This window comes from Papaver somniferum, chromosome 3 (assembly GCF_003573695.1).
Source record: "Papaver somniferum cultivar HN1 chromosome 3, ASM357369v1, whole genome shotgun sequence".
Classification (NCBI taxonomy): Eukaryota; Viridiplantae; Streptophyta; class Magnoliopsida; order Ranunculales; family Papaveraceae; genus Papaver; species Papaver somniferum.
In genome coordinates, this window is record NC_039360.1 from 214,175,837 (window position 1) to 214,188,161 (window position 12,325).

General features: G+C 37.1%; 1 long non-coding RNA gene across 1 annotated transcript; it reads right to left on the reverse strand.

Moving 5' to 3' along the window:
• Positions 1-1,294: 1,294 nt before the first annotated feature.
• LOC113358615 lies at positions 1,295-3,975 on the reverse strand. Its single transcript, XR_003364692.1, has 2 exons — positions 1,774-3,975; positions 1,295-1,583 (listed from the first exon to the last, which is right to left on the reverse strand). It is a non-coding gene; the product is annotated as an uncharacterized LOC113358615 (long non-coding RNA).
• Positions 3,976-12,325: the final 8,350 nt, after the last annotated feature.

Sequence of the window (12,325 nt, forward strand, 5' to 3'; positions counted from 1 at the left end):
ACTTCTATGAGATTATAAAAAATTGAACAACTCTATGAGTAACACAATTAGATTCATTTGATCTAGAAGTGTTAGATGAATATGGCTATTTACCACGTGTATGATTCTTAATTACCTAACTTTATTTATGTTGAAATTCTTAAAGTATAATAGGTTAGAAGAAATAATCAAAGTCAATGGATGTTGGTTTTTATTGTCAAAGAAACTTTTTCTTACACTTATGGTAACCAATCTTGGTGTAAATCCTTGTGGAAAAGGTTGTTGTTCCTTCTAAGCATATCATTTCTTGTATATACAAGCTTGTATCTTAGAAAAGATGATCACAATACTTGATCTTCATGATACATATTGTATATTATTACCATGAGATGTTTCTATTTTTTTAATAACACGATCTCATGAGAGACTTTCAATGATTGGTTCTTAGCTCATATTTCCTTGTGAGATTTCTAAAATCCAATGTATAAATCCTTCTCCCAGGAGTAAGGTCACTCGTATTGTTCTTTTGGGAATGACATCATATGGAGAGAGTTCTTAATTGAACTTGTGCTTAATTGCCAAATCTTTGTGGGGAGTGCGACTGTGGGATTTTCTAGGAGTTATCTTGTATCTTTATAAACTCCTTGATGAATACACTAAGTTCCACTTTGTGAAATCATCAAAACCAAGTTGATATATTCTCTTTTAGTTATGAATAATCTCTTTGGGAATTTCATTATGATCCCTCTAGTTTTCGTACCTTTGCCAATTTATATTGACAAAAAGGGGGAGAATTACTTTTAGTTCACACTACATACATATGGTTTACGGATCATTATGTAAGGATAAGTGATTTTCATTGTGAGATATTGATTAAGGGAGAAAGATACATATTGAAAAAGCGGCGGTCTAACAACCACACCCAATATATAACATACCAGAAAATTTTCCTCCTAAGGGGTTGGATTTCAACCCAATTAGCAAGGCCAAACTTCTGATACGTCCCTCGGAAGCTAAATGAAAATATAAAGAAAATGTTAAAATACAAAATACATTCATTTCCAAAATTAAGCAACCATGATATGTAAGTGGAAATGTCACTATACGTACGACCCCAGTTTTTGTGAGGCATAGAAAAAAGATATAAAAAAAATATAATAAAAAAAATTAGTTGAGATCACATGAGCCATTCACTCACGGTACAATACATTTTAAAAATGGGATTTCTATATAGAAATAAGTACAAAAATTTAAGTACAGTGGATAGTTCAATCACATTTCTAGCTTAATTTAAATGAATGGCCACAGACAAAAATGGAAATGAATAATAAATGTTACTTATCTTAAAACTTAAGAGAACTGTGCACAACAGTTTTGAACCAAATGGGTCAAGTACAATGATTAAACCTACAGAATTATCTAAGAGATCATATTCGATTTTCATAATGCAACAGTTAACATATTTAAACAGCATTTAAAGAACTGAAACCACACCAGCTAGTCCCGTGATATACACATTAAAAATGCAAGCAAAAATACCAACTTTTGCTCAAACTACCAGCCATAAGCTCTTCCCAAGCTTACTACCTCAACCTCGCTTTTTACTATGTGGAAAACCAAATCAAAGGAAGTGAGCCACAACTCAGTAGGGAATACGAAAGTTTAATACGAAATATCGACGTAAAAAATAAGAAGCCATAGACAAGAGTAGCGGTAGTAATAATTCATGAAATGTAAAGCATTAAACAACCATTTCGTAAACAAGATTCAGTGGCGCAAATAAAGATAACTTACTCTACTATTTCTTCGATGAATGCCGTCGTCAGGGTAATCCGATACCACCCACCATTATCAAACAAACGGTCTTCCAGGTTGCCATCTGTAGATGGGGTGCCACTTAAGGCCTGGCCTTCCTATAGTAGAGTCATCTAATTTCATTTCATGCTTGTTCATAAAATGGAAAAAATCCACGACAACCATATCGCAAATATAATTTTCATATAAGAATATAAATCATTCAAATAAGCTGGAAGTATATAGTAGATCATTTCATAAAGCTTGACCAAAAACACCACATTCAAGAACAAGGGTGATTGATATAACTAATCATGATACACAAAACAAAAATTTAAAAAGATGTGCTTAATCTATAAGGTCACATATGTTTAAAATCAAGTGTGCAAACGGGAGCACCAAGAAATCAAGCTGGTATTGTAAACAAAAACGTTAGTTGGAATGATTAAGTTGCTGGGCAGTGAGAAGGACAAAATAAGGAAGACCCATAAGATAATTTCAATCCATTTTAGTTATCAGTAAAATTCCAAATACTCACTCATTGAGTCATTTTATCAAACAAGTAGTGGGCTAGTTAAAAAGATCAGTTCAAAACTCTCTTTGGGATGGGAAAAACAGAACTTGGATAGTTGCATAGACTTAAATCTCGATAAAACCAACTACCAATTTCGAAATTTATCGACAGTTCAACATGCCAGGATTAAACACGAAAAAGTTTAAAGTTTCAAACCCAATTTAGTGTGGTGCAAAAGCCATTGGGTAATTGGCAAGAAAAATTATGAGCAAAACATTTAAAACCCAATTTAAATGAAATGAAATAGTTAAACCAGTGTGGTGCAAGTTTAGAAAATTTAAATCTGTAAACATGAACATCAATAAAATTGAGAGAGAACCCATAGTTTAAAATCAAAAGGAAAGAAACCCCTACCTTTGAACAAGGTAAAATCGACCAAGAGTAGATTGAGCTGTAGCATCTATACTTGAAATCAAAAACCCTTCTTTTGCTCGGGTTTGCCTTGAAAATTAGTGGTTGAAGCTTGCTAGGAAAGGGGGAAATGTAAAGGAACATAGAAAATTCCGTATTTAGAGTTGGTTTTAAAACAAAGAAAACAAAAGTACCATCGCTGCTCATGTATGCCGCATGTCAACCACGCTCAAGTCTTCAAGACTTTTCTATATTATCTACTAACTGCGCACCCCAGTGCTATTAAGGGATAACCTGTTTTAGCTGATACATCTATACTGGGTTTAGGGCACTCTCCAATCTAAACGGTTACAAGTGCCCAACATTGGGATTGTACCCTCCCATAGTCCCATTGCATAATTCTAGCAGAATGTTTGGGCTCGGGCGCGGGCTCAAAGCCCAACCAAAAATTTTACGAGTGTCACACCAGTACCTCCTAAAAAAAGATTGCGTCCCGCTGATTGGTATCTAAAACACCTTAATATTTATATATTGTTTATGCTTTCTTTGCTTAGTTTTCTTGTAAATTATGTATCTTATGTTAGCTTTTGAGTGTTTAAGTACTTTGGAGTCATTTGGAACAAAAGAAGAAGAAACGACGCTTAAAAGGGCAAGGCAGATTATTTCTCACTATTTGCTTTTATTTCTTCATCTCTATCTGAAAACCATGTCGGCTTTAGTGATGCAAATATTGCCTGAAAAGCATGACGACTTTAGTGTTGATAAGAAATTGAAGAGAAGAAGTGGATTTGAGAAGTAAGAGACGGTTGTTGGTGGAAGGATTCGAAGAAGGAATAGACAAGAAAGGCCAAAGCGTCATTTCCTGTACAACTACTATTGGAAACGGAACTGAGTCGAACCAAGCGAACGATGAGGGACAACTAATGCATCTTAGTCCAGAAAAGCAAGGATCAGACCTTGGTGGCCCTTTGGTGGCCCTTTTATAATGAGCAGATATCTAGGGAAATTATTGGTTGGCCCTTATCTACCTCACTAGGGTGGAAATATCCACTAGACTACACAACCCTAAATTCGAGAGTTTTCTTTCTCTCATTCAATCATTGTTATTACACTGCCCTGAAAGTGAGAAGGAGAAAAAGCAGCGGCTGCTGCTGTTGTTACTCCGAAATAGATAGAAAGAAATCAAGAGAAGTAACTCAGAGCATTTGAAGGGGTCTTGAGCTGAGCAGTTAATGAAGATTAAAGTGCAGTCGATTCAGGAAATGGTGATGATTGTTAGAAGAATGAAGAAAATATGAACAAGATTGAGCAGGAAGTGAGATTCAAGCTCAGATGCAGAATTAGGGCGAGATTCAAATGGGTTTGTGTGATTTCGAAGGAATCTGAGAATGGCATCAGATGTGGATGATATGGGGTTTGAATGGCGGTTGCTTTTAAGCAGAACTGGAGACAAGAATGGGTTTGTTCTAAAGTTGGTGGTAGTTACTGCGCGTGTAATTAGGGTTTGAGTTGATGTGGGATTTGATTGATTCGAAATGGAAGAAGCATTTGGTTGGTATTGTTGCTCGAATTACAAAATTGAGCAAGGGAAGACTTGAAGTTGCATAGACGTATGCTTGTATTTTACAGGAATTGATGCTGAACTGATGATGTTGGCTAAGTTGATATTGTCAAGCTATGAGAACTGGTGGTGGTCTAAAAGATGCAGGTTATGGATGTTGTTGCTGTAATGAGCTCAGGTTGTGGTTTGAATGTGTTAGAACATTGCAGTTACAGATGATGCAGCTGAACTGAAATGTAGAGAAGCCGCAGAAAATGGAAGTTACAAAGAAGGAATTACAGAGATGAAGCTGCAGAGTGGTCAAGGCTAGTGTTGCTGATGAAATTGTAGTTGCAGCAGGGATTCGAGTCGAATCTGAAGACTAGAAGATGGTGTTGTAGCCGACTGATTGGAGTATGAGAAAGGTCGTGGATGAGTTAAGCTTGTGCCTTTCAAGTAGTCTGGTAGTTGCTCGCTGTTGCAATTTGAAATGGAGAAGGACCTGATGTTGTAGCAGGCTGATGGTATTGGTTTCCATGGGACTGATGAGTATGCTCGGCGGTTTATTTCGCTGAGCAGTCTAGGTTCAGGTGGTGGTTGAATGATGCAGGATTGGACTGAACTTGATGCTGAGACAACGGAGTTGAGAGGCTGCAAAGAATGATGTTACTGGTGGTACTGAGCAGATGCAGTGCCGATCTGAGAAAGTGAGATGCAGCTGGAGTTGAAGTAAGTGAAGAGAGTTTGGTTGTGCAAATGCAATGAGAACAAGATGCTTAGGATATTGTAGTTGGTTGTGATGCAGTAGAATGATTTGGTGGTGTCACTGCCACGGGTAGTATCGAGTTGCAGCTGTGCAAGGATGCTGTTACAGGAGAGAACAAGAAGCTGAAACTTCAATGAAGTAGAATGCTCGAGAGGTTTGTGTTAACTGCCAGATTTGGGAGATGGTGGTGTATGGACTGCATCTGCGAGCAGAGGAGCACGAGCTGGTTATGTTGCAGTGAAGGAAATGGGTTGTATGGAATGTGTATATTGTGCAGGGAAAGAGCAGAAGTGGAAAAGGCCTGAAATTAGCTTGGATCGGTCAGAGAACGACGAGTTGACTCACCGATTCAGGTAGCTGACTTAGCTGGACATGGACCTGTATAGACTGGGCTTGATTGTTGGGGTTGTTTCAGAGATGGTTTTTGGCAGATGGTCGTGACCTAAACAGAGAGTGGGTATCGAAAGAAAGGGAGATATAAAAGGAACCTCTCTACGCTATTATAAGGGATCTTGTCTTTCTACTTTTATTCCAGGGTTTGAACATGAAAACTTTTCTTTTTCTTCTTGTTATGAACTCCTTTAACATGAGTATTTAATCTTATTATTGGTTATGGAGTAATTGAATTTCACATAACATGCTCTATGATATGATAAATTAGTTTTGTCTCCATATTATTGATTATGATTCACTATTTATATTGTTACATGATTTGAATGCTTGTTTGATCGAGTCGCGAATCGGTTGAGTTTGTTTTCATCTCTATTGCTAGATTAGGATTTGTTATACGCAAAAGTGATAAATTCCTGATTACAAGTAGCATAATTGTGAATATTGTTTGTAGTGATACATCCTAGTAGTCACAAGTGGATCATAACCTTTGTTAAATCGAATTAGTGCTTTTACACGTTCGATTGCTTTGATTGGCCTGATTTCATAGAATTTAATGCATTTAAGGAATTAAACTTGATTAGTGCTTTTACACGTTAGGTTGTTCTCTAAGATAGAATTCATATTCGCATATTTAATGCGTTTGTTGATGGCAAGAGGAGATTTGCGGGATATACTTGCGATCAAGGTATCCTAGGGCCTTTGATAAAAGAGAGATTAAATATCAATTCTAGTTTGTTAAAAAGCATGTTTGTGAATGAAGATGAATCCTTAACCAATATTTGTTCTATTTTATTTGCTTGTTTATTTCTTTATTTGCTTTTATTTTATCTTAATTTATAAAAATCAAAAAACTCCCCCGGTCCCCCCCTTTATTTATATAAGAAACCGAAACATATTGACAACCTAGTCCTCTCTGTGGGAACGATCCTTTCTTACCCTTGCTATATTATATATTTTGAGTAGTGAGAAAGTAATTTATTTTTGACGCATACGAAAGCGATCAAATTTTGGCGCCGTTGCCGGGGAGGCAGCGGTTATCACTTGTTTTTGGTTTCTTATTTTTTGTTTTTAGTTTTGTTTCTTATTTTTTGGTTTCTAACATTGGTTTGAGAACTCTTGTTTCAGGTACCAATTTCTATGGAAGGAGCATATTGGAACAACGGATACGGTTTTCAACAACCTCAACACTATGACAATTGCCCACCATCTATGGGATACAATCAAAACCAATTTATTGGCTATGATGCATATCCTAGACAACCTTACGGTGATTTTCATACATACCAATAACAACCTTGTAGTGGGTATGTAAGTCAAGCACCAAGGTGGGATAATTCTACTTCTAATTGGCTTCATTCGAGTTGTATGCAGATTATGAATGGATTGCAAGACAATGCAACGAAGACTAGACCAACTTCACCGTAATCAAAAGAACGTCGCACAAATCAATATATGCAACACTTTTTCTTACCCGACTCCGGATCGTAGTTATGATCATTCACCCATTCAAAGGGAAGAGTCATGGGAAAGAGAACCTATTTTAGTCAACAGTGGTAAGCGTGTGAACGTCAGGAAACTTGCACAGAAATTATACAAGTTGGAAGATGATGGAGCCTCGGAAGAGCTTGTCGCAGAAATTAGTAGGACCATTCATATGGAACTTAAACGACGCCGGGATAAAGGTTGGGAAACCGACGTCGATTCTGATTTTGGTGAGTCTGAAAATGAAGACGAAGAGGAGTATGTTGAGAATGTGACCGAATTAAGTAATGTTGTAGACCCAATTGAGCTTGCATATGATTATAAAGATGATGTTTATGTCGAGACTTTGGTTGAGGCAAAACCAGACGAAGAATGCTTGCAAGTTTTGATAGAGGACCACGATGTGGAAGAGGTAAGTAATTCATTTGAATTCTCTAAGGAAGAAGAGGATACCATAATACAAAAGTTGCAAGGTTTGTCTGAACCTTTGCATATTATTTCTTCTCCTTTATCTCTTATTGGTTTGAATGTACGTGCTTCCAAGATATTGTTGAATGACTATATTTCGCGATATCCGCCATTAGAAACATTTGATTCTCATACTATGCAGGTTTTGGAACAAGAAACCGTGGAAGTTCCCGAATTCTATGTTCTTTATACACTTCCAAGTGTGGACAAGAATAAGTGTGGGAGAATTTTTTATCGGTCAATAGCTTCGTTTCTGTTTTATATTACTAATATTTGTGTGAAGCTAGTTTTTGCAAAATAGGTATCCCCAACTTTTCAAATTATTGGTGTATGGGAAATTCTTCTTGCAAGTCGAGCTGACGACTTTAAACCAAGCGCTAAGTGGGAGGCAACCCACCGGTTTAGTATCTTTATCTTTTTATTTTTAAGCATTTTATCTTTGCTTTTGCATATCATTTGCAGAATTTCCCACCTTGAACTTTACTTTGAATGACTAAATTTTACATTGAGGACAATGTAAAGTTTAAGTGTGGGGGAGCATTTATATGTTTGTAGAGTTTGATGCCTTTAGCAAAAAAAAAAATTTGACACTCCGAAACATAGAAATATGTGCCTTTAGGATGACACTACCAATCTAAGTGGATGGAACCATTTTGGTTGCAGGAGTTGAGGAACCCATTAACTAAAAGGACAAAATTGCTCATGTGTTAGAAATAATATGATAGTTGTTACCATATCTCGGAATGTCACCATATCACTTTCTGTTTTTATTTTTGCAAACTTTTTGTTTCTCTAAGTGATTTGGTGGGTCATTAACATCGAATTGTTATTACTGCTAGGATATAGAGTGATTGAGTTATTAAAAAAAAAAAGTGAAAAAGAAAAAATTATAATTGTTCAATAAAATCGACTCTTGGTTTCCTTGTATATGTCAGTTGAGTTGATATAGAATTAAGATTGTCGACCGCTGGTTCCCTTGTATATGCCAGCTGTGTTGACACTAGAATTCAGACCAGTATCTCAATCCAATAGGATTCATAGATTCATCTTGGCGGTGACCTTCAGACATACATGGAAAACACCGTTCACTTAGTCAACATTCGCAAACATCTATCTTTATATCCATCTTCTTAATCTATTCATTATGATTGTGGTTAGTCAAATTCCGAGTATTGTGATTTGTTCACTTTCTAAGAAGAGCTTAATTTACATATATATTAATTTGGATTCGCATCAGGGTACCTCCTCCAATAGCCATTTTGGATTCGTTCAGAGATTTGTCACATGTAGCTGGAGTTGGAAATATAGATTTTGTAGGTAGACCTCTTGTAAACCTTCACGAGACTATAACTCGTCCACTAGGGACACCTAGGGGTTCAAAGGCCTGTTATTCATGCTAAGAGTAACCGTATCCTCGGCGACACAGAGTTGTATGTATGTTTTAGAATAGTTTAGTTTGATTTTCTCGAGGACTATCAAAGTCTAAGTGTGGGAGAACTTGATAGGTGTCTAAAACACCTTAATATTTGTATTGTTTATGCTTTCTTTGCTTAGTTTTTTTTGTAAATTATGTATCTTATGTTTGCTTTTGAGTGTTTAGGTACTTTGGAGTCATTTGGAACAAAAGAAGAAAAAACATCGCTTAAAAGGGCAAGGCAGATAATTTCTAATTATTTCCTTTTATTTCTTCGTCTCTATCTGAAAAGCATGTCGGCTTTAGTGATGCAAATATTGTCTGAAAAGCATGACAACTTTAGTGATGAAAAGAAATTTAAGAGAAGAAGTGGATTTGAGAAGTAAGAGACGGTTGTTGGTAGAAGGATTCGAAGAAGGAATAGAAAAGAAAGGCCAAAGCGTCATTTCCTGTACAACTACTATTGGAAACGGAACTGAGTTGAACCAAGCGAACGATGAGGGACAACTAATGCATCTTAGTCCAGAAAAGCAAGGATCAGACCTTGGTGGCCCTTTTATAATGAGCAGATATCTAGGGAAATTATTGGTTGGCCCTTATCTACCTCACTAGGGTGGAAATATCCACTAGACTACACAACCCTAAATCGAGAGTTCTCTTTCTCTCATTCAATCATTGTTATTACACTGCCCTGAAAGTGAGAAGGAGAAAAAGCAGCGGCTGCTGCTGTTGTTACTCCGAAATAGATAGAAAGAAATCAAGAGAAGTAACTCAGAGCATTTGAAGGGGTCTTGAGCTGAGCAGTTAATGAAGATTAAAGTGCAGTCGATTCAGGAAATGGTGATGATTGTTAGAAGAAATGAAGAAAATATGAACAAGATTGAGCAGGAATTGAGATTCAAGCTCAGATGCAGAATTAGGGAGAGTATTCAAATGGGTTTGTGTTGATTTCGAAGGAATCTGAGAATGGCATCAGATGTGGATGATATGGGGTTTGAATGGCGGTTGCTTTTAAGCAGAATTGGAGACAAGAATGGGTTTGTTTCTAAAGCTGGTGGTAGTTACTGCGGTGTAATTAGGGTTTGAGTTGATGTGGGATTTGATTGATTCGAAATGGAAGAAGCATTTGGTGGTATTTGTTGCTCGAATTACAAAATTGAGCAAGGGAAGACTTGAAGTTGCATAGACGTATGCCTTGTATTTTACAGGAATTGATGCTGAACTGATGATGTTGGCTAAGTTGGTATTGTCAAGCTATGAGAACTGGTGGTGGTCTAAAAGATGCAGGTTATGGATGTTGTTGATGTAATGAGCTCAGGTTGTGGTTTGAATGTGTTGGAACATTGCAGTTACAGATGATGCAGCTGAACTGAAATGTAGAGAAGCTGCAGAAAATGGAAGTTACAAAGAAGGAATTACAGAGATGAAGCTGCAGAGTGGTCAAGGCTAGTGCTGCTGATGAATTTGTACTTGCAGCAGGGATTCGAGTCGAATCTGAAGACTAGAAGATGGTGTTGTAGCCGACTGATTGGAGTATGAGAAAGGTCGTGGATGAGTTAAGCTTGTGCCTTGCAAGTAGTCTGGTAGTTGCTCGCAGTTGCAATTTGAAATGGAGAAGGAATTGATGTTGTAGCAGGCTACTGGTATTGGTTTCCATGGGACTAATGAGTATGCTCGGCGGTTTATTTCGCTGAGCAGTCTAGGTTCAGTTGGTGGTTGAATGATGCAGGAGTGGACAGAACTTGATGCTGAGACAATGGAGTTGAGAGGCTGCAGAGAATGATGTTAATGGTGGTACTGAGCAGATGCAGTGTCGATCTGAGAAAGTGAGATGCAGCTGGAGTTGAAGTAAGTGAAGAGAGTTTGGTTGTGCAAATGCAATGGGAACAAGATGCTAAGGATATTGCAGTTGGTTGTGATGCAGCAGAATGATTTGGTGGTGTCGCTGCCACGGGTAGTATTGAGTTGCAGTTGTGCAAGGATGCTGTTACAGGAGAGAACAAGAAGCTGAAACTGCAATGAAGTAGAATGCTCGAGAGGTTTGTGTTAACTGGCCATATTTGGGAGATGGTGGTGTATGGACTGCATCTACGAGCAGAGGAGCACGAGCTGGTTATGTTGCAGTGGAGGAAATGGGTTGTATGGAATGTGTATATTGTGCAGGGAAAGATCAGAAGTGGAAAAAGCCTGAAATTAGCTTGGATCGGTCAGAGTACGATGAGTTGACTCACCGATTCAGGTAGCTGACTTAGTTGGACCTGGACCTGTATAGATTGGGCTTGATTGCTGGGGTTGTTTCAGAGCTGGTTTTTGGCAGATGGTCGTGACCTAAACAGAGAGTGGGTATCGAAAGAAAGGGAGATATAAAAGGAACCTCTCTACGCTATTATAAGGGATCTTATCTTTTTACTTTTATTCCAGGGTTTGAACATGAAAACTTTTCTTTTTCTTCTTGTTATGAACTCCGTTAACATGAGTAGTTAATCTTATTATAGGTTATGGAGTAATTGAATTTCACATAACATGATCTATGATATGATAAATTAGTTTTGTCTCTATATTATCGATTATGATTCACTATTTATATTGTTACATGATTTGAATGCTTGTTTGATCGAGTCGCGAATCGGTTGAGTTTGTTTTCATCTCTATTGCTAGATTAGGATTTATTATACGCAAAAGTGATAAATTCCTGATTACAACTAGCATAATTGTGAATATTGTTTGCAGTGATACGTCCTAGTAGTCACAAGTGGATCATAACCTTTGTTAAATCGAATTAGTGCTTTTACACGTTCGATTGCTTTGATTGGCCTGATCTCATAGAATTTAATACATCTAGGGAATTAAACTTGATTAGTGCTTTTACACGTTAGGTTGTTCTCTAAGATAGAATTCATATTCGTATTTTTTAATGTGTTTGTTGATGGCAAGAGGAGATTCGCGGGATATACTTGCGATCAAGGTATCCTAAGGCCTTTGGTAAAAGAGAGATCAAATATCAATTCTAGTTATTGTTAAAAAGCCTGTTTGTGAATGAAGATGAATCCTTAACCAATATTTGTTCTATTTGATTTGCTTGTTTATTTCTTTGTTTGCTTTTATTTTATCTTAATTTATAAAAATCAAAAAATCCCCCCTTTGTTTATATAAGAAACCGAAATATATTGACAACACAGTCCTCTCTGTGGGAACGATCCTTTCTTACCCTTGCTATATTATATATTTTGAGTAGTGAGAAAGTAATTTATTTTTGACGCATACGACAGCGATCACCCGCAATTCAAAATTAAAGTGAAGAGCTATGAGGATTACCTTCAAGCATATATGGGCGTCTGTCTCTCACGTTGGACTCCAGCTTCCAAGTAGTTTCCAAGTGCTTTTTTCGAAAAGTGATTCTGCAACATTTCTGCCACCGTCTTAATGGTTTTTAGCCATAAAGACTTGATCCTTATAACTGATGACGCGTACCGACTGTTAATCATAAGTCACAATTTCTTGTCATTGCAAATCTTATTACGTAATCACGTGATAAGGGCCAACGTCGTGTCGGCGAAGCTTGGA